Source organism: Abramis brama (assembly GCF_963993115.1).
Source record: "Abramis brama genome assembly, chromosome: 1".
Lineage (NCBI taxonomy): Eukaryota > Metazoa > Chordata > Actinopteri > Cypriniformes > Leuciscidae > Abramis > Abramis brama.
Window position 1 is genome coordinate 45,966,931 of NC_139963.1, and position 21,862 is coordinate 45,988,792.

General features: G+C 36.4%; 1 protein-coding gene across 10 annotated transcripts in view; it reads left to right on the plus strand.

Annotated features, from left to right (window-relative positions):
- Positions 1 to 21,862, plus strand: part of rbfox3b (RNA binding fox-1 homolog 3b) — a 293,709-nt gene that overhangs the window by 163,395 nt on the left and 108,452 nt on the right. The gene's annotated exons all lie outside the window — the stretch shown is intronic.

A 21,862-nucleotide genomic window follows, 5' to 3' on the forward strand; every position in this document is an offset into this window, starting at 1 on the left:
ACATTTGACCAGTATTTAAATACAAAAATTTAAAGGTACATCTTGAAAAGTTTGCTGTCGTCTTATATTCAGGGTCGACTTACATTCGGAACAATACGGTAGACTGTAGCCATTAACATTTTGTCAGAACCTCTAGTAAATTACATGTTATTTTGTTTATTTTGTTTAAATCGTATGATCAATTTAAGCAAAATTGTGCAGCTCAAACTGGTGTATAATTATATTATAGCCTATATAATATTGGTGTAACTTTATTCTTTATGGAAGGTAAAGTTTCTGAAAACTGAATTAGGTGTTTATTTTGCATGTAAATGTGGCCGGTCATATGTTAATGAGCTTGTTGTTATGTTATAATCATGATGATTTCTAAATGAGTTGTTTTTGTGGTTTAGATTCAGTAGATGACGTTCTAGACTGAGTTTCAGAGGTGTAAACGCACAGCCATGACAGATCTGTTTATTAAGACGATTATTGGATGCCTCGGCGACTATTTCCGCTTATATAAATGAATGTGTGTTCTGCTGTTAGTCAGCGTTTATATTCATTTCTGTGCGGGACGAGAAACAATCATTTACAATGTGTAAACAGTGTTTACCGTTACTCACACCTTCCGGAGCGGCAGGGAGTTTATTGGCCCTTTGAGAGCCGAGAGAAAATGAGACGCGTCTTTGCTCATTACTCTGCTGCTTCAGAAAGACATGAGGAGGAAAACAGGGAGAAAGAGATGGAGGGAAGGGTGAAGGCGTGGAAGAGAAAACAGCATCAGCTTCTGTCCAAAGAGTAGAAGAGATTCTGGATGAAGAGTCATACGCAGAGAGCTGCCATTAATAACCTAACACACGGACACCGTTATTATATATGTGCTAATGTGTAATTAAAAAAACAAACAAACAAAAATGAATTAACAACAAATACACATTTATTTATATTAATTATTATTTATAAATGTAATGTTTTAAAATTATTTAATATTATTTCATCATTACTATAAAAAAAAACCCTGTGAAATTGACGGTAAAAACGGTATTTTACCATAAAAAATATGATGGTAACCTTTTATGTTTTACGGGACTTAAATTTACGGGCAAAAAAAAAAAAAACGTTGTAAAAAAACACCTGTGAAATTTACAGTAAAAAAAAAAATCAGCTTGGTTGCCAGTATTTTACAAAAACAAAAAAAAACAAAACAAAAAAAAAACAGTATTTTACAGTAAAAAATATGGTGGTAACCTTTTATGTTTTACGGGACTTAAATTTACGGGCAAAAAAAAAAAAACAATGTAAAAAAAAAACACCTGTGAAATTTACACTAAAAAAAAAATCAGCTTGGTTGCCAGTATTTTACAAAAAAAAAAAAAAAACTATTTTACAGTATTTTAAAAAAAATGGTAGCAACCTTACTTTGGACTTAAATTCATGGCAAAAAAAACAAAAACAAAACATCAGCAGGACTTAAATGTGTGGTAACAAAAAAAACAAAAAAAACATCAGCTGTGTTTCCTAGTACTTTACCATAAATTTTTTTTAAAAATACAGTAGTAAGCTTTTAGTTTTTACGGGACAACCCTTATATTTCATTAACCGACAAACGTTATCATTCAGTTTCACTAAAGTATTAAAATCTGCTTTATACTTTTGTAATATACTGATAACCACCATAATAACACTGGTGGTAAAAAAAGAAAACCACTTGATGATTCAAAGTTCACCACCATTAGTTTTCCACAAAGTGAGGCACATGTTAATATAAAGAAGGTGCACAGTGTCATACACACAAATACAAAACTCCATCATGGTGACACACACATGACTCCAAATAATGCCATAAACATTCATTAAACAATATATGATGTAATATGGTTTATATGTGTACATAATTGTGTACATAATGGTTTATATGTGTACCAAATGTACATGTTAACAGTGATAACAATAACAAAACGATAACGATACTGATAACAAAAACTAATAAGAAACATAATTATTTAAATGAAATAACATCAAATTTGAAGTGTTACGCAGGGAATTCTGGCAATGTCAATTTAGAGAAACAACAAGAATGAGGTGAGCAGAAACACAAGAACTACAACTGACTTCAGCCACAGTCTTAGATGAAATCAACTGAAGAGAAAAGAAGACATTAAATCTGTGAAGATTTCAGCAGAGGAGGATTAAACAACTCCACAAACAGCATTACCAGCTTCACTTATTACTAACCAGACTGACTTTATTTCTTTCATACATCTACAGTTCTCTTAACAGAGGTTTAGATGTTGATGATTTATTGTTTCATTTGACCATGATGGTGATCAGTGTTGTGAAAATCTGAAGAATTTTATAAACATTGTGCACAATAAAGGTTTGAACTACTGTATCTTTCAGACACACACAGACATCAAGAATCAGCGTATGAATCTCAACAACAGTGATGATAAAAGTGCAGTGCATGATGGGAGCCATCAATCAAAACTCATCAATATCTCCCAGCATGCATTGTAGCGTGAATAAATTATGCTGAATTGCCTTAGCATTTTCTTTTATTATTATTATCTGCTTTTATTTTTGCTGTTGTTTTTGTTGCAACTTTTTAGTAGCTTGTTTTGTGATGTTCAGAGTTTTATCTGATTATTTTGTTGATTGTCACTGTTGTTGAGATTCATACGCTGATTCTTGATGTCTGTGTTTGTCTAAATCATTTAGTAGCTCAAAACCTTTTTTGTACACCATGTGTTTTTAAAGTTCTTCAGATTAGCTGTTTGTCACTGCTGGTTCGCATGCGGTGGGGTCACAGAGCTATTATACTCAAAAACGTGAAATATATTAGTATTAAACATTCCTCATACAATGAAAGAAGACTCTTTATGAGATCAGTGAATCAGGACACCACATGAAGATTGTCATCATCAATAAATAGCTGCAACACCTGATCACATTTTCTCTCTGCTTTTCATGCCATAACAAATGTGTTTTATAAACTCACAGTTAAAGCAGTCAGATAAAATCTAAAGTTTGAAAGTCAAGGGTCAAGAGCCCAACTAAAGCAAACACTGATCTCCATAATGGTGACATTATTCAAACATTATTATTTTCAATAAAACATCAACGTCTGAACCTCTGGTAATTCTCAAAAATAACTTTTTATGACAAATTAGTTTGTAATACAATATTTTTAAATTACAGGCAACCACAGCTTGGCAGTTTTTATTTTATTTTATTTTTTACCATAAACTGAAGCTCAGTGCCATAAAACCTAAAATATTACTACAAGTTCTTTACCGTAAACTTTAGTTCAATGCCGTAAAAAGTAAAATATTTCTACTGTATTTTTAACAGTAAAGTACTGGCAACCACAGCTGCCAGTTTTTTTACCGTAATCTTTAGATCACTGCCATAAAACATAAAATATTATTACCATATTTTTTACAGTAAATCGTTTGCAACAAGCTGCCAGTTATTTACCGTAAACTTTAGTTCAATGCTGTAAAACAGAAATATTTCTACCGTATTTTTTACGGTAAAGTACTGGCAACCACAGCTGGCAGTTTTTTACCGTAAATTTTAGTTTATTTTTTCTAAACTAAGTTTTTTTTTTTTTACAGTGTACTTCCAAAATCCTTACATTTAACAGTATTTTACTGTAAAATTAGTGAGAAGTGAAATGTCCTGTGAGAGTTATTACAGTTTTTCATTCTATATAGTAAGGGTACATACTGTTAAGCAATTAACATGTCTTTTCCATTGCTTTTTTATTATTTTTATTATATATATATATATATATATATATATATATATATATATATATATACACTCACCTAAAGGATTATTAGGAACACCATACTAATACTGTGTTTGACCCCCTTTCGCCTTCAGAACTGCCTTAATTCTACGTGGCATTGATTCAACAAGGTGCTGAAAGCATTCTTTAGAAATGTTGGCCCATATTGATAGGATAGCATCTTGCAGTTGATGGAGATTTGTGGGATGCACATCCAGGGGCCGGTTTCACAAAGCTATTTTAGACTGGTCTATAGTGTTAGACTAGTCTAAAATTTGCTCATAGACTAGTCTAATGCAAGTTAGACTGTTTCACAAAAATAAAGACTGACATAATTTAGACCAAAAAAATTAGACACCTTACCCCCAGGCTAACTTAGGTTTAAGACTCTATGTTACCTTGGCAACCAGCAGTAACAATCAGTTACATTACAAACAGCCAAAAGAAAAGGGAAAATGGCTCATAATTTAAACATTTCTTCTTGTTACTACATTCCCAAGTAAAATGTCCTTGTAACTGTAGGGCCGTTACATAGTCAACGCGAGCAACGATCGACGCGCTCCCTTTCATAGTCAAACAGTAACGTTAGACGCAAGCGCAACAGGGGGTAACTTAGTAGAGTCATAGTGGAGTCATAGCTCTGAACGCCCGTCTATTTCGCTTCAAACGCTCGCTTTATACGCGCGTCCTATTTGCCTTGGACGCGCGAATGGATTCAAAATGTTCAAGCGTCGAACTAGACGCGATAGACGCGAATTTGACGCTCTATTCGCGTTTGGTGTGAATGCTGCATAATAACAGGCTGCGATGTCAAGATTGCAATGCTGATGTGTGTGTGTGTGTGTGTGTCAGAGAGAGAGAGGCACGGGCGCGATCGAACAGTGGAAACATAAAAACATACTCCGTCATTTATACTCCTCCAACAAACACATATTTTCCGCTGGGGTAAACTGCACTGAGCGGTTGAATGCGCTTACTCGATCCGCCATGTTTTTTGTTTTGAAAAGTGTCTTATTTTACCCAGAATGCATTGCAATGTAGTCCTACTTAAGATAGTCAGAGTCTTAAGTGCTTTGTGCAACGGTCTGATTTAGATGTCTATCTGAAGTCTGACTATCTACTATATCTAAGCCATAGTCAAAGTCTATCTTTGTGAAACTGGCCCCTGGGCACGAAGCTCCCGTTCCACCACATCCCAAAGATGCTCTATTGGGTTGAGATCTGGTGACTGTGGGGGCCATTTTAGTACAGTGAACTCATTGTCATGTTCAAGAAACCAATTTGAAACGATTCAAGCTTTGTGACATGGTGCGTTATCCTGCTGGAAGTAGCCATCAGAGGATGGGTACATGGTGGTCATAAAGGGATGGACATGGTCAGAAACAATGCTCAGGTAGGCCGTGGCATTTAAACGATGCCCAATTGGCACTAAGGGGCCTAAAGTGTGCCAAGAAAACATCCCCCACACCATTACACCACCACCAGCAGCCTGCACAGTGGTAACAAGGCATGATGGATCCATGTTCTCATTCTGTTTACGCCAAATTCTGACTCTACCATCTGAATGTCTCAACAGAAATCGAGACTCATCAGACCAGGCAACATTTTTCCAGTCTTCAACTGTCCACTTTTGGTGAGCTCGTGCAAATTGTAGCCTCTTTTTCCTATTTGTAGTGGAGATGAGTGGTACCCGGTGGGGTCTTCTGCTGTTGTAGCCCATCCGCCTCAAGGTTGTGCGTGTTGTGGCTTCACAAATGCTTTGCTGCATACCTCGGTTGTAACGAGTGGTTATTTCAGTCAAAGTTGCTCTTCTATCAGCTTGAATCAGTCGGCCCATTCTCCTCTGACCTCTAGCATCAAGGCATTTTCGCCCACAGGACTGCCGCATACTGGATGTTTTTCCCTTTTCACACCATTCTTTGTAAACCCTAGAAATGGTTGTGCGTGAAAATCCCAGTAACTGAGCAGATTGTGAAATACTCAGACCGGCCCGTCTGGCACCAACAACCGTGCCACGCTCAAAATTGCTTAAATCACCTTTCTTTCCCATTCTAACATTCAGTTTGGAGTTCAGGAGATTGTCTTGACCAGGACCACACCCCTAAATGCATTGAAGCAACTGCCATGTGATTGGTTGATTAGATCATTGCATTAATGAGAAATTGAAGGTGTTCCTAATAATCCTTTAGGTGAGTGTATATATATATATATATATAATAGTTAAAATAGCAAATATTGAAGTATTATATAAAACTGTAGTAATTAGTTTAATTAGGCTTTTTTTTATTTTTTTATTTTTTACTTGTTTGTCAGTTAAAATATCCAAGATGGATGTACATTACTGCATTAGATATTAAGACATTTTAACATCTTTAAAAAAAGTGTATTTTGTCTTTCTGCTCTATAAGAAGTTTGTAAGTTTTTAACTTTAAAAACCAATAAAATAGTCACCTGCAGTACATTCAATATACAATCCAAGAAAACAAGCCTTAATATTTTATGCAGTGTTGCTTCTCAAATAAATATAAGAATTCAAGAATACTTATTTTAACTGGAAAATAAGACATAAATATTAATTAGGAATAGTATTGCTGTGTAATGATGCTTGACACAGTCAGCTTCACTAATGAAAAGCTGAGTTGATTTCAGGCCTGTTAATTTGTATCGTGTGTCTCAGCTGAAGTGTGTGATCTGTGTGTCTCTCTTTCATAACACTTACAGGAGAAGGAATAACTTATGACTCGCTCTGACGTTCAAACAAATACACAACTCGTTTCCAAATGATTCCCAGCGCTCAGATGTTCCACATCTCCCAACAAAACCTCTATACAAGGAGAGAAAACTCAAAACAGAGAACAGACAGTAAAGATACGAACGGAAGCGCTTGAAGCTACGCTGGCCCAAGCACAAAACAGATGTTCAAAGGTGTGTGAGGGTTTTTTTTTGTACAGTGTGCGTCGTTGCCCGAAGAGAAACTCTCACACAGGATCTGACATCAAACGAGTCCTTCTTGAAGATCAGAGCCCGCGAAACCCTCTTAAGATGGAGACGAGATCTTCTGTGCTGAGCAAAAACTGATTTCTGGACCTCAGTGACGTAGGAAATTCTGACTATTTACAGGGTTCATACAAGGCAATTAAAGTGTTTTAAGTACTCTAATTTGGCTTTTTGAGTCCTGGAAAACCCTTGAAAACAGCCGTATTTATGAAAAGGTACTTAAAAAGTGCTTCAATTATTGAAAGACAATATACAGTATGTGAAATTAGTGTTTAATTGTATCGATAAAACAATCGTTTCACACAAAATGAACGCTGCAGCCCGTCTGAGATAGATATAGAGCCATTTCACATGACTATGAGTGTGATATTGCTCATAAATATCCAAGTATATGATACAGCTTTCATTCTTCCAGTCAATCATATATTCATGAGAAAAAAATCAATTTGAAAAAAGAAAGCGATATCTTTGTCAATGTATCCTTTCAATGGTTAAAGTTACCACAGTCATTGCATCCGCTGCACTTTATTTGTACCATTTTGTTTTATTGGTTTATTTTCATTTATCTTTTTTAAATGTGAAGGATAATAAAGATATTGTTTAATAAGTGAGATCTCTGGTTGAAATCCTTGAAAACCAAAAAAGTAGTACTTGAAAAGTCCTTAAGTCCTGCAATTTCATTTTACAGTATCTGTACGAACCCTGTATTTAACCCTATAATATAATCTGCTGTATTATATTCTGTATCTTAAGCCCTCTAAATGATCAACATGTTCATCTGAGTTTGACAAGACATTTTTTTGGTCACTTGGTTTCTTTAGACACAAGAAGACCAATAGTATCTAAAAAACATTAACGTTCCCATTCACTTGATCCAAGTTGAGCGGTTCGAACAAGCTATTCTTTCATACGCCATTTTGAAATGAGTGACACATCACGACAAAAAATACAGGAGTTTCCAACAGAACGACTGCGAGACTCCTAAATCAGATCAGAGAGAGAGAAAGACACAATGAGGGGGAAAAAAAAACAAAAAAAAACAGTGAAGTCATAACAAAAATGAGCCTCGCACCAAACGCTCTGCTGTCGTTAAATCAATAAGTCGTTATCTTTAATGGGATAAGCACTTTGGAAACTAATTGAAAACAGCTCCATTTACCTCGCTAGCCCTCTTAATGCAAACAACACTGCTGTTGTGAGCAAAAGAAAAACACTGGCTGTGTCCTGGGGTCTGAACGTGCTAATTTGTTAAAGCGTTTGTCTTGAAATCTCCGTCTAAGAGGCCCTGAGGCCGAGCGAGTAACGATTCTCTCATACGCTGCGGTTCAGAGTGAGAGATTCACACTCAGACCCGTGAACGAGTCGTTGTTAAACGCCTCACCTGGCGCTGTAACGTGATCACATCTGAATATAGAGAGGTAAAGTCTTGGATTGGATGCGAGCGTTTAAGCCGCTGCATGCCGGCTGCTGGCGTCTCAAGTGTTCGGATCCATAATGTAATGGCGAACATCACTTATCTGACAGAGCGGCTTAAAGAAGATATTGATTTATCTTTAAGCAAATGTTCTTAAGCTAAAATCCAATCAAAAGCTTTAGTGGCAGAGAGCCAGTGAAACCACAGAGTGCTGGAGAATATCATCCCAGACAGGAGGGAAATATGCAGAGGAGAATACCTGTCTGTCTGTCTGTATGTTGAACTGTCTGTCTGTCTAACTCTGTCTGTCTGTCTGTCTCTGTCTGTCTAACTCTGTCTGTCTGTCTGTCTGTCTCTGTCTTTCTGTCTCTGTCTGTCTATCTAACTCTGTCTGTCTGTCTGTCTGTCTAACTCTGTCTGTCTGTCTAACTCTGTCTAACTCTGTCTGTCTGTCTGTCTGTCTGTCTGTCTGTCTGTCTGTCTCTGTCTGTCTGTCTGTCTAACTCTGTCTGTCTGTCTGTCTGTCTGTCTAACTCTGTCTGTCTAACTCTGTCTGTCTGTCTGTCTAACTCTGTCTAACTCTGTCTGTCTGTCTGTCTCTGTCTGTCTGTCTGTCTGTCTAACTCTGTCTGTCTGTCTGTTTCTGTTGAACTGTGTCTGTCTATCTGTGTCTGTCTGTTGAACTGTCTGCGTGTCTGTCAAACTGTCTGTCTGTCAAACTGTCTATCGAACTGTCAAACTGACTGTCTGTCTGTTGATATGTCTGTCTGTCTTTGTGTCTGTCGAACTGTCTCTCTATCTGTCTGTCTGTCTGTCAAACTGTCTGTTGAACTGTCGAACTGTCTGTCTGAACTGTCTGTCTGTTTGTCTGTTGGTCTGTCTGTCTGTCAAACTGTGTGTCTGTTGAACTGTTGGTATGTCTGTCTCGTTATCTTGAAAATTTTCAATCTATATCTAATTGGAATCAGTGAAATATATAATGTATACATGTTCACTATATGCACATATGAGTGTTGGTTTCTTGTTTGTATGCTGTTGTGATTTGATTAAATGTGAGACCCACGAGGCTCTCCTCCATGAAGAGTAGAGCAGTCAGAGCTTGTGCGTTTAGCGTTGAGTCTGATTCTGCTTGCAGGGACCGTGTTTTAGGTGACCTGTTCTTCCATGGGCCCTCAGAGACTCCAGGGTCCCCCGGTCCCGTGTGTGGGGGGCGACAGCGTGCCTGGTGTGAGCATGTATGTGATTTAGGGGGTTAGGACACCATCTGTTTGATGTGAGCGCTAATGGACCCAAGCAATTACGCTTGACTTTCAGTGGACGAGCGGCTAATGCTAATGTCATGAGACATTAGCCCTGGATGTGTTTACAGGTAGATGTTGCCTATTAGTTTTAATGATCAGCAGCGACTGAACACGACCCAGGCTGTTGACCAAACCCCACTCGTTATGAAGGCATGAGGTTAACGGCCGCGATCGCTATAGCAAAAAAATGATGGCATCATGTGGATGGTTTCTTCTCACTTCCGTTGCAATGCCGTGACCAAAGAAACGGTCTAGCTAAGTTAAGGAGAGCGGTGGGATGCTAAGACTTCAGCTCTGTACCCTTGAACGAGTCTCTCTGCTTAAATTAGCTGTGCAAATCGCTAATGTGAGTAATGGAATTGCGTGTTGAGAGCGCAAATAAATGATTTAATGCAAATCTTGAGCATCACTCCTACTGCCAATTAAGCTAACCGGTTTTAGCCGTAAGTGATTTTATTACATTAGCACGCCGTGGCTCTGACTGCATTAGTGACGGTTTAATCAGTCAGTAATCAAATTAGCGCGAGTGACAGACGGAAGAACGAAGCCGAGCACCTTAAGCTCACACCTGCACGGCTCGCCGGGGAATAGACATACTCACGCTTTTACCTGACTCCACCGCTACACAACTACACAACTACTACAGTCACGCTTTCTTCAGGCAAATGTCTGAGTTTGATTTTCAGCATCTGTCAAGTTTTCTGTCTGTTCTTGTTGATAAAAAGCTTAATGCATGAAATAAAATGCAGGTAATCATAAAATCATTTGTTGTTAGCATTGCAATATAAAATTATACAATTATTCCCCATTTTATGTTAAACATTTTCATTACTTTATAATAAACATAAACTAAAAAAAAAAAAAAAAAACGTAAACAAATTTTATTTCAGGTGTTGCCAAGGCAACTTTTCTTATTTTAGTTTAGTTTAATTTGGCCTAAATTGAGTTTTATGTAACTAAACGTAACAATAAAACTAGACAGACTAATAAAAATGACAAAAACAACTGAATTACTACACATTTAACTAAAATTACAATAAAAATGTAAAACAAAAATCTAAATAAAATATAAACAAAAACTATAGTATTATATCAATGATAATAAAATAACGCTGGTATGTGCAAAAGATGAATGATTGTATGAATGAAGTATTTTTCTAATTCATTACAATCATGAAACTTATACAATTAAATAGTTTATAATATAAGTGATAAATGCTAAATGCATGAAATAAAATGCAAGTAATCATAAAATCATTCATTGTTAACATTGCAATATAGACTTAGAAACAGTTTTTGATACTGCGTTGTCACCATTTTATATAAAATCTTTTTTTATATATAAAACCATAAAAACATTTTCATTACTTTTTAAATAAATTAAACATTAACTGTAATTACAAAAAAGTAAACTAATTTTATTTCAGCTAGTTGCCAATGGAACATTTCTCATTTTAATTTAGTGTAATTTGAAGTACTTAACTAAAACAAAACACATAAACTTCTAAAACTATATAGACAGACTAATAAAAAGGACAAAAACACAACAGAATTACTACAAATTGTACTAACATTAAAGTGAAAATGTAAATCTAAAATATAAACAAAAACTATAATAGTATATCATTCATAATAAAGTAATGCTGGTGTGTGCAAGAGATGAATTATGTAAACTATTTGTCTAATTCATTACAATCATGAAACTTATACAATTAAATAATTTATTAAATGTTCAATAAAACATTTGTTTTAACAGCCTTCCCAAATTCTGGTTTATTTTTTCCAAATTATATGTTTTACGTTTACATTTTTCTGGATTACATTTAAGGATTTAACTAAATTTTAATATTTAAAAAGCATGTCTTATCAACTGAATTCATAAAACTTCAACAATTAAATAATTTATAACAATAATAGTGCCCTATTTTCATTAATTATGTGTTATGTGGATTTATGATTTAATACAAATGTATTATTGAATTTAATGAATCTTTTAAAATGTAATCAAATGAAAATGTAAACATTTTATGCATAACAGGTCTGCACAACAGAAGTTTACTATTAAAGTTAAAACATGGAAGAACTTTTGTGATGTTCAGTAAAATACAGTTTTAATCATTTTATTATTATTACTTTAAGATGTACATTCTACGGTGCAATAGTAATATATCGTCGCTGCCCGATGAAACTCACGTATGTCCAAAAAAGTTACTTTTCAGGAAGTGAAAAAAACACCGTAATTTCAAAAGCAGTTGAACGTAGCGTTGTCATACTTGGTACGGCATCTTTAAATGTAACCATATTCTTGCCAGTGTAATGATATAGTCCACATTTGACCAAAATCGAGTTTAAATGGACATACGTGCATATTTTACAGTAACAGTGGTCGATACGCGTTCTTCCGATCATTAATTAGAATGGCCAAGTCGCGTTTCATATTGACAGATGAATAGGCTATGCTCAGTTTATTAAATACGTCTCAGTTTAAATGTCTCTTGCAAACTATGAAGGGACAATGAATAAATACACTCATTGCTGACCGGCCGGCGCGTCCATATAGGCGAACTTTTTTATAGGCACTTTTGTAAGGGCAGCAAAATGTGTGCCAATGCCAACCGGGAATGAACAATTCACAAAATAGGCTAGGCTATGATCATATAATCATACATAATCAGAGAGTAGCCTTTTTCTTTTCGTTTTGAATTATTTCGTTTAAAGAATTTTCAAGCTTTGTGTATTGGATGTCATTCTCATGTCTGTGTGAGGCATACACTGAGTTTCGTTAAGTTAGGATGAGATGCGCTTAACGTGCAATGCAAGTGACCGCGCGGGCGCCTCCATGATTATATTGTCTGCTATATATTTGCTTCTAATATATTAAATCCACTACAGGCAATTGGCTGATGAAAGATTTATTAAAATTAAGATACAATTTATACATAACGAAATTCACTTTCAAAATTCACAAAACAAAACTTAATGAAGTGGTCAAAATCATGTCTGACCCGTCTCAAATTGTGCATCCTCTTACTCGTGCTGTTCACTTTTCATACTTTCAACAGTATAGTAGACCTACAGACTCTATTTGTACAAATTGCTGCACATTCATTTAATTCTGAATTTTGCACAAACAAGCTGAAAAGCTTCAAATCAAGTTCACGGATAATTGTGCGTGCATTTATTAATCATGATACTAAAATCATAACAAAGTATGCTGCTATGTACAAAAAAATACAGCCATTTCTGTTTTTTTCTTTTAAACAAACAAAAAAAACAAGCTGCACCCTTTTTTTTTTACATTTCATCTTTCATTCCGAAATAGAATAATGAATGAACGAAAAAGTACACGGACCCAACATGGCTATAGCCTTTTTAGTCGTTATCAATCAAAATTAAGCTCGTTTTTAATTTAACTTAATTTCGTTTTTCTTTATTTAAATTTCGTTTTTCTTTATTTAAATTTCGTTTTTTTCTTTATTTAATTTTCGTTTTTTCTTTATTTAAATGTCATTTTTATTTATTTAAATTTCTTTTTTTCTTTATTAAATTTCTTTTTTTTTTGTTTTGTTTTTTTTAAAGTTTTTTTTCTTTATTTAAATTATGTTTTTCTTTATTTAAAATTCGTTATTCTTTATTTAAATCTACCCTTTACTGTGTCAGTAATTTATTAGTCAGAAAAAATATTAGACTACCTTAAAAGTATTGCTTATAAGTTAACAGACCCGTGCGTTAACATCTCCACAATAAACAGTGACAATTACTTCGTCTAGACCATTTACCGGTAAATAACAGTTGTGAATATATTGCGAATATATAATGAACTTGAACAGTTGTCAAAAACAAACGTTTGCTGATACTTTACCTCACAGAGTTATTCGGCTATCCAATGCTGAGCTTCCAGAGACGCTTAGACCGGCGAGATGCCTCCACAGGGCGGGAGATATGCGGCGTGATTGACAGCTTTGACACCAAATGGATATACGTGGAAATCAGATGATATGATTTCACAACTTTTCATTGGTCATGTAGATATGTGAAGCATTCTGTATACGGAAATGAACCTGGACATTCTATCCGTCGAAAAATCTCAAAATCTGCAAAATGGACATACGCGGTTTTCATCGGACAGCGACGATATTTCAGTCATAATGTATTCAAGTTAAACTGAATATATATTTTGGCAGGTTGTGGTGAAGAGTTTTTCTCAAGTGAAATGCTGAAGTGAGTCTCAGAGTGGCTCTGGAGATGAAGTTCATGCGTTCACGTCCTCATAAAATGAGACGGCAGACGCTGAAAACAGTGAGCGTCGCATGACTGTGTGTACTAGACGAAATGTGGACTGCGCCGCTCATTCACACAGACACCTGCAGACTTTAAAAGAGATTTAAATCGTCTTTTTGTGCTTTAATAAACACACACGCATCCATATCGCCATTTGATTAATAGCACAAGCCCAATTTTTTTTATATATTCATCAAAATTTTGCCAAATTCCATGACATGCTGCGTTAGACAGTACATTTTTGTGACTGGATTCTGTGACTCCACCCACATTGCATTACAGAAAACGTAAAATACACCACTAGACTATCAGAAGATGAAGATATGCTAAACTCTCCAGATCTCCAGCGTCTCATTTACCAAGCGATGAGTGTTTTAAAACCTCCATAGACCCGATTTGACTAATAAATACAGATGAAACTCAATAAAGATCAGGATCTGAGTGTAAGTTGGTCTGTTTTTGAGGTTGTTGTTGTTGTCGTGTGAAAGTGGAGCACAGAGTCTCTCAGAGCTTGATGAATCTGCGAGAGTGGAGCTCCGCCGATCGCCCAGAGCCATTCTTCAGATTCTCGCTTTCAATCTTTTGTTGCCGCTCGAGTTTATTGGTTGTCGTGTGCGTTTGCGTGTTTGCCCGCCGGCCGTGACGGGTTTTAAACATGCAGACGTCTGATGAATGAAGCTGGTTTCTGACAGTCGTGTTCATGAAGAAGTGTTTCAGACACTCAAACAACTGCGGAACTGCTAACTGTGTTTACAGCAGGTTTCTGGCTGGTTCAAGCTGTATGTGGGCTGTTAAGACACTTAAACATGTCTGAGTTTCATTGCATTAGATCGAACATATTACACCCAGTGTCATTCAGTGAGCTTTTCTCAGAACAATTATTTTAGAAACAAGCAAAAAACAAAGGGTCATTCCATGTTAAATCTAACAAATTTTAGAAACTTCCAAGTTTTTGATTTTGTTAAGATTTTTTCGGAAGCCAGACAAACATAAATAGTGAAGAAAGCCAAAATATTAAATGTCATGAATATGCATGTATATTTACTGTGCATTTTGTTAAGGGGGTCAAAATTAAAAAGAATTACCTGAGATTTGGAGCCAGATTACAGGGGGGTAAAATGACTTTAGAAATATGGCAGCATCATTATATTATTATTACTCAGAGATTGGTAGGTCTGTTAGTAAAATCTGTTGACTTTAGCAATCTTTGTTGCATTATATGCCAACGGTGAGAGTTCAAAAATGGGGAGAAGCACTTCTTGTTTTTTGTTTTGTTTTGTTTTTTTAAATTTGCATGTCTGTAACTCAAGAAATATTAAAGATATCTCAGTGTCACTTATATATGTTCGGTTCGTACTTCGTACCCATTATTTGTTTTATTAAAACTAACAAGCTATATTTTGTTACGGGCCATAACAAATATAGGCTACTTTAAGATCCTGGTTCTTAACAAAAAAATATTTTGCCATCTTCATTTTAAAGGCCCTCGATGGTTCAGTCCCAGAGATATGGAGATCTTAATGTGGTTCCATGAGTAAATTGATAAATTATACACATTTTCAATGATCAAAAACCAAATGTGGTTCACTTTGCACACAGCTGATACTTTTTACTTTTGAAAAGGAATATCTGAAGAACAAATATTGTTGAAACTAGAAATGTATATTGTTCCCCTCAGAACAATTGCATACAACACATATCTCTGAGTGCCAAAAATTCACGGAGATTATCAAGTTGAGGCACATTAACTTGCTCTCAGAAGTGTATTTATAAGAATCTATATTTGAAGCAGTTTAAGGGATATTTGGGGGATTTTGTTGATTTTTATAGCTTCTGAAGCTAGCAAGAGTTCACATAGGCAGTATCATAACTACATGTTACCGTGTTGGCATCCCTATATCTCTGGGATTGAACCATATAGGGCCTTTAAATTGAAGATACCAAAAGAAAAGTTTATTAGGAATTAGAATCTAGAAGGATATTCAAATTTCTGGCACGCAAAAAGTTACAGGCACGCAAAGTTTGGAAAAACAATATTTTTGCCCCTCGGACAGGAATGTTCTATGGCTGCAATTGTGTTGATTGAAAAAAAGAAATGAGAAACATTTCTAGTTTCAAGACTATTTGTTCTTCAGACATCTTTAAATGGAAAAAAGTATCAGCTGTACGCAAAGTGACTGACATTTGGATTACGACCACTGAAAATGTGTACAATTTATTCATGGAGCCACACTGAAATCCTCATATGTCTGGAATTGAAGGATATAGGGTCTTACAAATGAAGACACCAAACGAAAAGTTTGTGAAGAACCAAAATCTAGAAGGATATTAAGATATCTTTAATATTTCTTGAGTTACAGGCATGGGGCCAACTTAGGGCAAAAAACCACAAGTACTTTTCTCCATTTTTGAACTCTCAACGTTGGCATAAAATCCAACAAAGATCGCTAAAGTCAACAGATTTTACTAACAGACCTACCAATCTCTGAGTAAATAATAAAATAATGATGCTGCCATCTTTCTAAAGTCATTTGTACCCCCCTTTAATCTGGCTCCAAATTGTCATTTTGACCCTGCTCTACAAATTAGTGGATTACTTGGTAATTATTCAGCCATGACATTTAATATTCTGGCTTTCTTCTTCATTAATGCATTTCTTTCACCAGAAAAAAATGATCAAAATCTAAAAACTGTTAGCCGGGGACCTCTGGTTGAGTTGACACGGAATGACCTAAAAGTCCAAAGTCATTGTATAATTCACACGCTGCCGCTCAGACCAGTTATAAACCAGTTTCCATGTTCTAATAGTCACCAGCTTGGACGTAACCGAGATCTGTTACATTATTTTGTACTTGTGTGAGTGTGTGAGTGTATTCTCTCTAATGACTCCAGTGTCTAATGAGGACGCTCAGACTAATGAAGAGGTGCTGTCTGTCTCGGGATCTCTCTCTCTCTCTTTCTCTCTCTCTCTCTCTCTCTCTCTCTCTCTGTCTTTTCACATGATATCATCTGACACGTGTGTTCGTGTCATCAATGTGAGAACAGTTAGAGTACTCACAGCATCTGTTTCTCACTTTCTGCTGTCAAAGTATTACAGTAGCGTTTCCAATGCTGTGTGTATGAAGGAGCGGTGGAAGTCAGGCCCGTCTTCTCTTACCCGCAACCGTTTGATATTTAGTTTGTTTGTTTGCTGGAATGAATCCAGCTTGCTTTATCACACAACTGATGATAGTGATTGATGAGTGTGTTTTTAAAACTGTCCATCTAATTACACAGTTCATTCAGGGGGGTTTTTATGCCACAAAATTGTGTAACCATTTTTTTTTTTTTTTTTTTTTTGCTTGTTTATTTATTTTGCTTCTTTGATCCTTGGGATTTGCATCTAGTATGCATGATGTATGGTATACGTATATGCACGCATATTAAATTATTTATTTATTTATTTATTTGGCTCATTGTTCAAAGTAAGTTGGTTTTATTGCATCTACTGTAGTAGCCATAACAAAATTAACATTTCTTTCTTTCTTTCTTTCTTTCTTTCTTTCTTTCTTTCTTTCTTTCTTTCTTTCTTTCTTTCTTTCTTTCTTTCTTGTTTGTTTGTTTGAAGTCCTTTGGATTTGTTGTATCTAGTAGCCATAACACAATTAACATTTTATTGATTGATTGATTTATTGAATGTTTGTTCAAAGTCAGTTGGATTTATTGCATCTAGTAGTCATAATACAATTTAAATCAATTTGTTTTTGTGTTAATTTGTTTGTTTGTTTGTTTTGTTTTTGTTTGTTTGTTTGTTTGTTTGTTTGTTTTGTTTGTTTTGTTTGTTTGTTTGTTTGTTTTTTAAGGTCAATTTAATAGTGTTAAAAAGTTTACCTCAATTCCATTAAAGTCCCCCTGTAGTCAATCATTTTATCCCTTAAAACTAATCTCCAAATGACATATTTAATCATTTTTCCTTGAAAAACAACAAAAAAAAAAATCTTCATGCCTTATAATATCTTGAATGTAACTCTACACCTTTTCCTCATTTAGTATGCACAGTTCTATGAATATGCAAATGAGCTCCGCCTCCACTCACTCACAGCAGCTCAGAGATCCACTGGTTGACGATCACACGTTGATCTGATTGGTTATAAGGTAGTTTGTGATGTCAGAAACACCAGCGATTTCACACCGTGTTTTTGATACTGTCTTTGGTTCACTGCAGTTTTAAGGAGAAAATACTCAGCAATGGTGTCGACTTATGAATTTACTCATGGTTTGTCTTAAAACATATTAAAAACACCACATAGACATATAAACAACAGTAAAAACTGGATTTCCACCAGGGGGGACTTTAAGAATATTGGATCTTTTTGAATGAGAGGAAACATCCTGCAGTGTGTGTGTGTGTAAGCATAGAGCACGTAACCCCTGACCCTAGTGATCGCCCTGGCAACAGCCCCCCCCCCCCCCCCCCCCCATTTGAAAAATCAATGTAAAGCATCTCAATTAATCTGGAAGGGTCATTGATTGAGAGTCTGAAGTAGGTAAACAAACTCGTCTGTGTAAAAGCCCTGATCAGTTCATCATCACCAAACACACACATGCATGTCTGTTCATTCAGTTATATTAAAAGCAGTTTATATATATATATATATATATATATATATATATATATATATATATATATATATTGATCATAAGTCATTAGCTTATCCCTGATTGGTAGATTTGGGGGTGTTACAACTCTCCCTATTTTACAATCATATATACTCTCTCTGATTTTTTTATTTATTTCATTGTTATTTAGTATAATTTAATGAATAATATTTTAGATTATGGTGGTAATGATCAAATTAATAACTATTTATGACAGATATGGATCCCTCCCTTGGTGCTTTGCATTATGTATGTGGACTCATTAGTGTTTTTATGATTAAAATCAGACAGTGAGAGAAATATTAAACGATGCACAGTAGATTATTCCCCTGTAAGTGCAGACGGTTTGATGTTTATGAATGTTTCATCCACTTGTTTCTTTTTATTTATTTATTTATTTTTTGTGGTAAAAGAAGGAAACAGAGAGTGAAGGACGAGAGAACGGGTTCATTGCAGCTTTAATAACGCATGCAGTAAAGTAAACGAACCGTTTTCTGGTACACTAACACTAACACTCTCACACACTCTCACACACACACGCACGCACACACACACACACACACACACACACACACACACACACACACTCATACTCATACACTTACACACACACACACACACACACACACACACACACACACACACTCATACTCATACACTTACACACACACACACACACACACACACACACACACACACCACACACGATAAGATGTAAAAAGATCAGATGTCAAACGTTCTTATTTTTCATGTATGGACTTGTATACAGTATTTGTATCAGTTTTTCAAGACATGATCCCACCAGCCAGATCACTGTGTGTGTGTGTGTGTGTGTTTGTTTGTGTGTGTGTGTGTGTGTGTGTGTGAGGCGGCTCTTGAGGTCAGCATTACCCTAAGTGATTAGTGAGCTCCAGCCAACCACACACACACACACACACACACACACACACACACACACACACACACACACACACACACACACACAGACACAGTCTCACTGCGGCAGCTACTACAAGCATCGACAGGCTCGCTCATCTCTCTCTCTCTCTCTCTATCTCTCTGTAGCGTTTAATCGCAGTGTTAATATTTGATGCAGTCGGTGCAGGAGGCTGTCGAGTATGCGGAGAGAGACGAAAAACTGCACACACACATCACATAAAACAACTCAAACTGCCTCAAAATGCACCTGGAACCCAGTGACTCGAGCAGAACACAGAGAGGTCGTCAATAACCGCAGAAATGCCTCCAGATGTCTCTGAAACGACGCGGTTTCACGTGTTTCTGTCTGCAGATCAATCTTTGATGTGTTCATATTTAACATGTGCTCGTGCTGTACACTGAAAAAAAAAATAGGTGTAGGATTTACTTTGAAACATTTTTTCACGAGTAAATTCACAAATAATTAGAGATGTTGATTTAAACGTGCAGTTTTGACATAGAAATAGTATTTTCTTGTAAAACGTACTCCAATAATCTTTTGTTTTATTTACAACTTACTAGATGAAGATGACGTGTGTGTTTGTGGTGTAATAGACATGCTGACCCTCGGCGAATGCATCTCTGTAATGGCCGTTTTGCTCTTAAATAATGCATGTGCTGTCTGCATGAGTGTGTGTTTCTCTCTCTCTATCTGTGTGTGTATGTTAATGTGTTTGGCTACACTTGTGAAGGCCAAAAGTGCTCCCTAATATAGTGAAATATCATCATAATGTGCCATTGCTAGTTAAAAATGCTCATAAGATGCACAGATTTCTGTCTTTAATCTGATAGAAAATCAGTTGAAGTCAATAATAAAGTCGGGTTGTCTTCATTAATATGCATACGATGATGAACTACAACAAAAATATTATTTAAACAAAGGGGCGAGGCTATATGTTTGTTAGTCATGCCAATGTGTGAACAGCCTGTAACGAAACTTAAAAACGAGACCTTCCCCGACTTCCTACCTTCTAAAAAATACAATCAGTGTACAGTTCTGAGAACATATTCTAACTTTCTAAGCATTTATATTCTGTATCTTTTTTTTTATATAAAACTATAAAGTTTTATGGGAGGCATCAGGCGTTTCCATCAAGCGAAAAGACCGACGCGACACTCGGTGACTCACATCGTGCCCCTGTATGTTGCTCTGCATGAAATTTAACAATATACAGAGCAATAACGAATTTATAGATACAAAAAATTTACACAAACCTGTATTTTACTTAAGACATGCACCATTTTGACAGAGCTGCACTGCTCTCTCCTGAAGAGGTCGCAGAAAGCCGCGATAAATAACCCAATCACTGGGTTGTTACGTCTGACCCAGGATCTGGGTAACACGAAAACTACCCAAACACTGGGTTATTACGTCTGACTCAGGATCTGGGTAACACGAAAACTACCCAAACACTGGGTTGTTACGTCTGACCCAGGATCTGGGTAACACGAAAACTACCCAAACACTGGGTTATTACGTCTGACCCAGGATCTGGGTAACACAAAAACTACCCAAACACTGGGTTATTACGTCTGACCCAGGATCTGGGTAACACGAAAACTACCCAAACACTGGGTTATTACATCTGACCCAGGATCTGGGTAACACGAAAACTACCCAAACACTGGGTTAGTACGTCTGACCCAGGATCTGGGTAACACGAAAACTACCCAAACACTGGGTTATTACGTCTGACTCAGGATCTGGGTAACACGAAAACTACCCAAACACTGGGTTGTTACGTCTGACCCAGGATCTGGGTAACACGAAAACTACCCAAACACTGGGTTGTTACGTCTGACCCAGGATCTGGGTAACACGAAAACTACCCAAACACTGGGTTATTACGTCTGACCCAGGATCTGGGTAACACAAAAACTACCCAAACACTGGGTTATTACGTCTGACCCAGGATCTGGGTAACACGAAAACTACCCAAACACTGGGTTATTACGTCTGACCCAGGATCTGGGTAACACGAAAACTACCCAAACACTGGGTTATTACGTCTGACCCAGGATCTGGGTAACACGAAAACTACCCAAACACTGGGTTATTACGTCTGACCCAGGATCTGGGTAACACAAAAACTACCCAAACACTGGGTTATTACGTCTGACCCAGGATCTGGGTAACACGAAAACTACCCAAACACTGGGTTATTACATCTGACCCAGGATCTGGGTAACACGAAAACTACCCAAACACTGGGTTAGTACGTCTGACCCAGGATCTGGGTAACACGAAAACTACCCAAACACTGGGTTATTACGTCTGACTCAGGATCTGGGTAACACGAAAACTACCCAAACACTGGGTTGTTACGTCTGACCCAGGATCTGGGTAACACGAAAACTACCCAAACACTGGGTTATTACGTCTGACCCAGGATCTGGGTAACACAAAAACTACCCAAACACTGGGTTATTACGTCTGACCCAGGATCTGGGTAACACGAAAACTACCCAAACACTGGG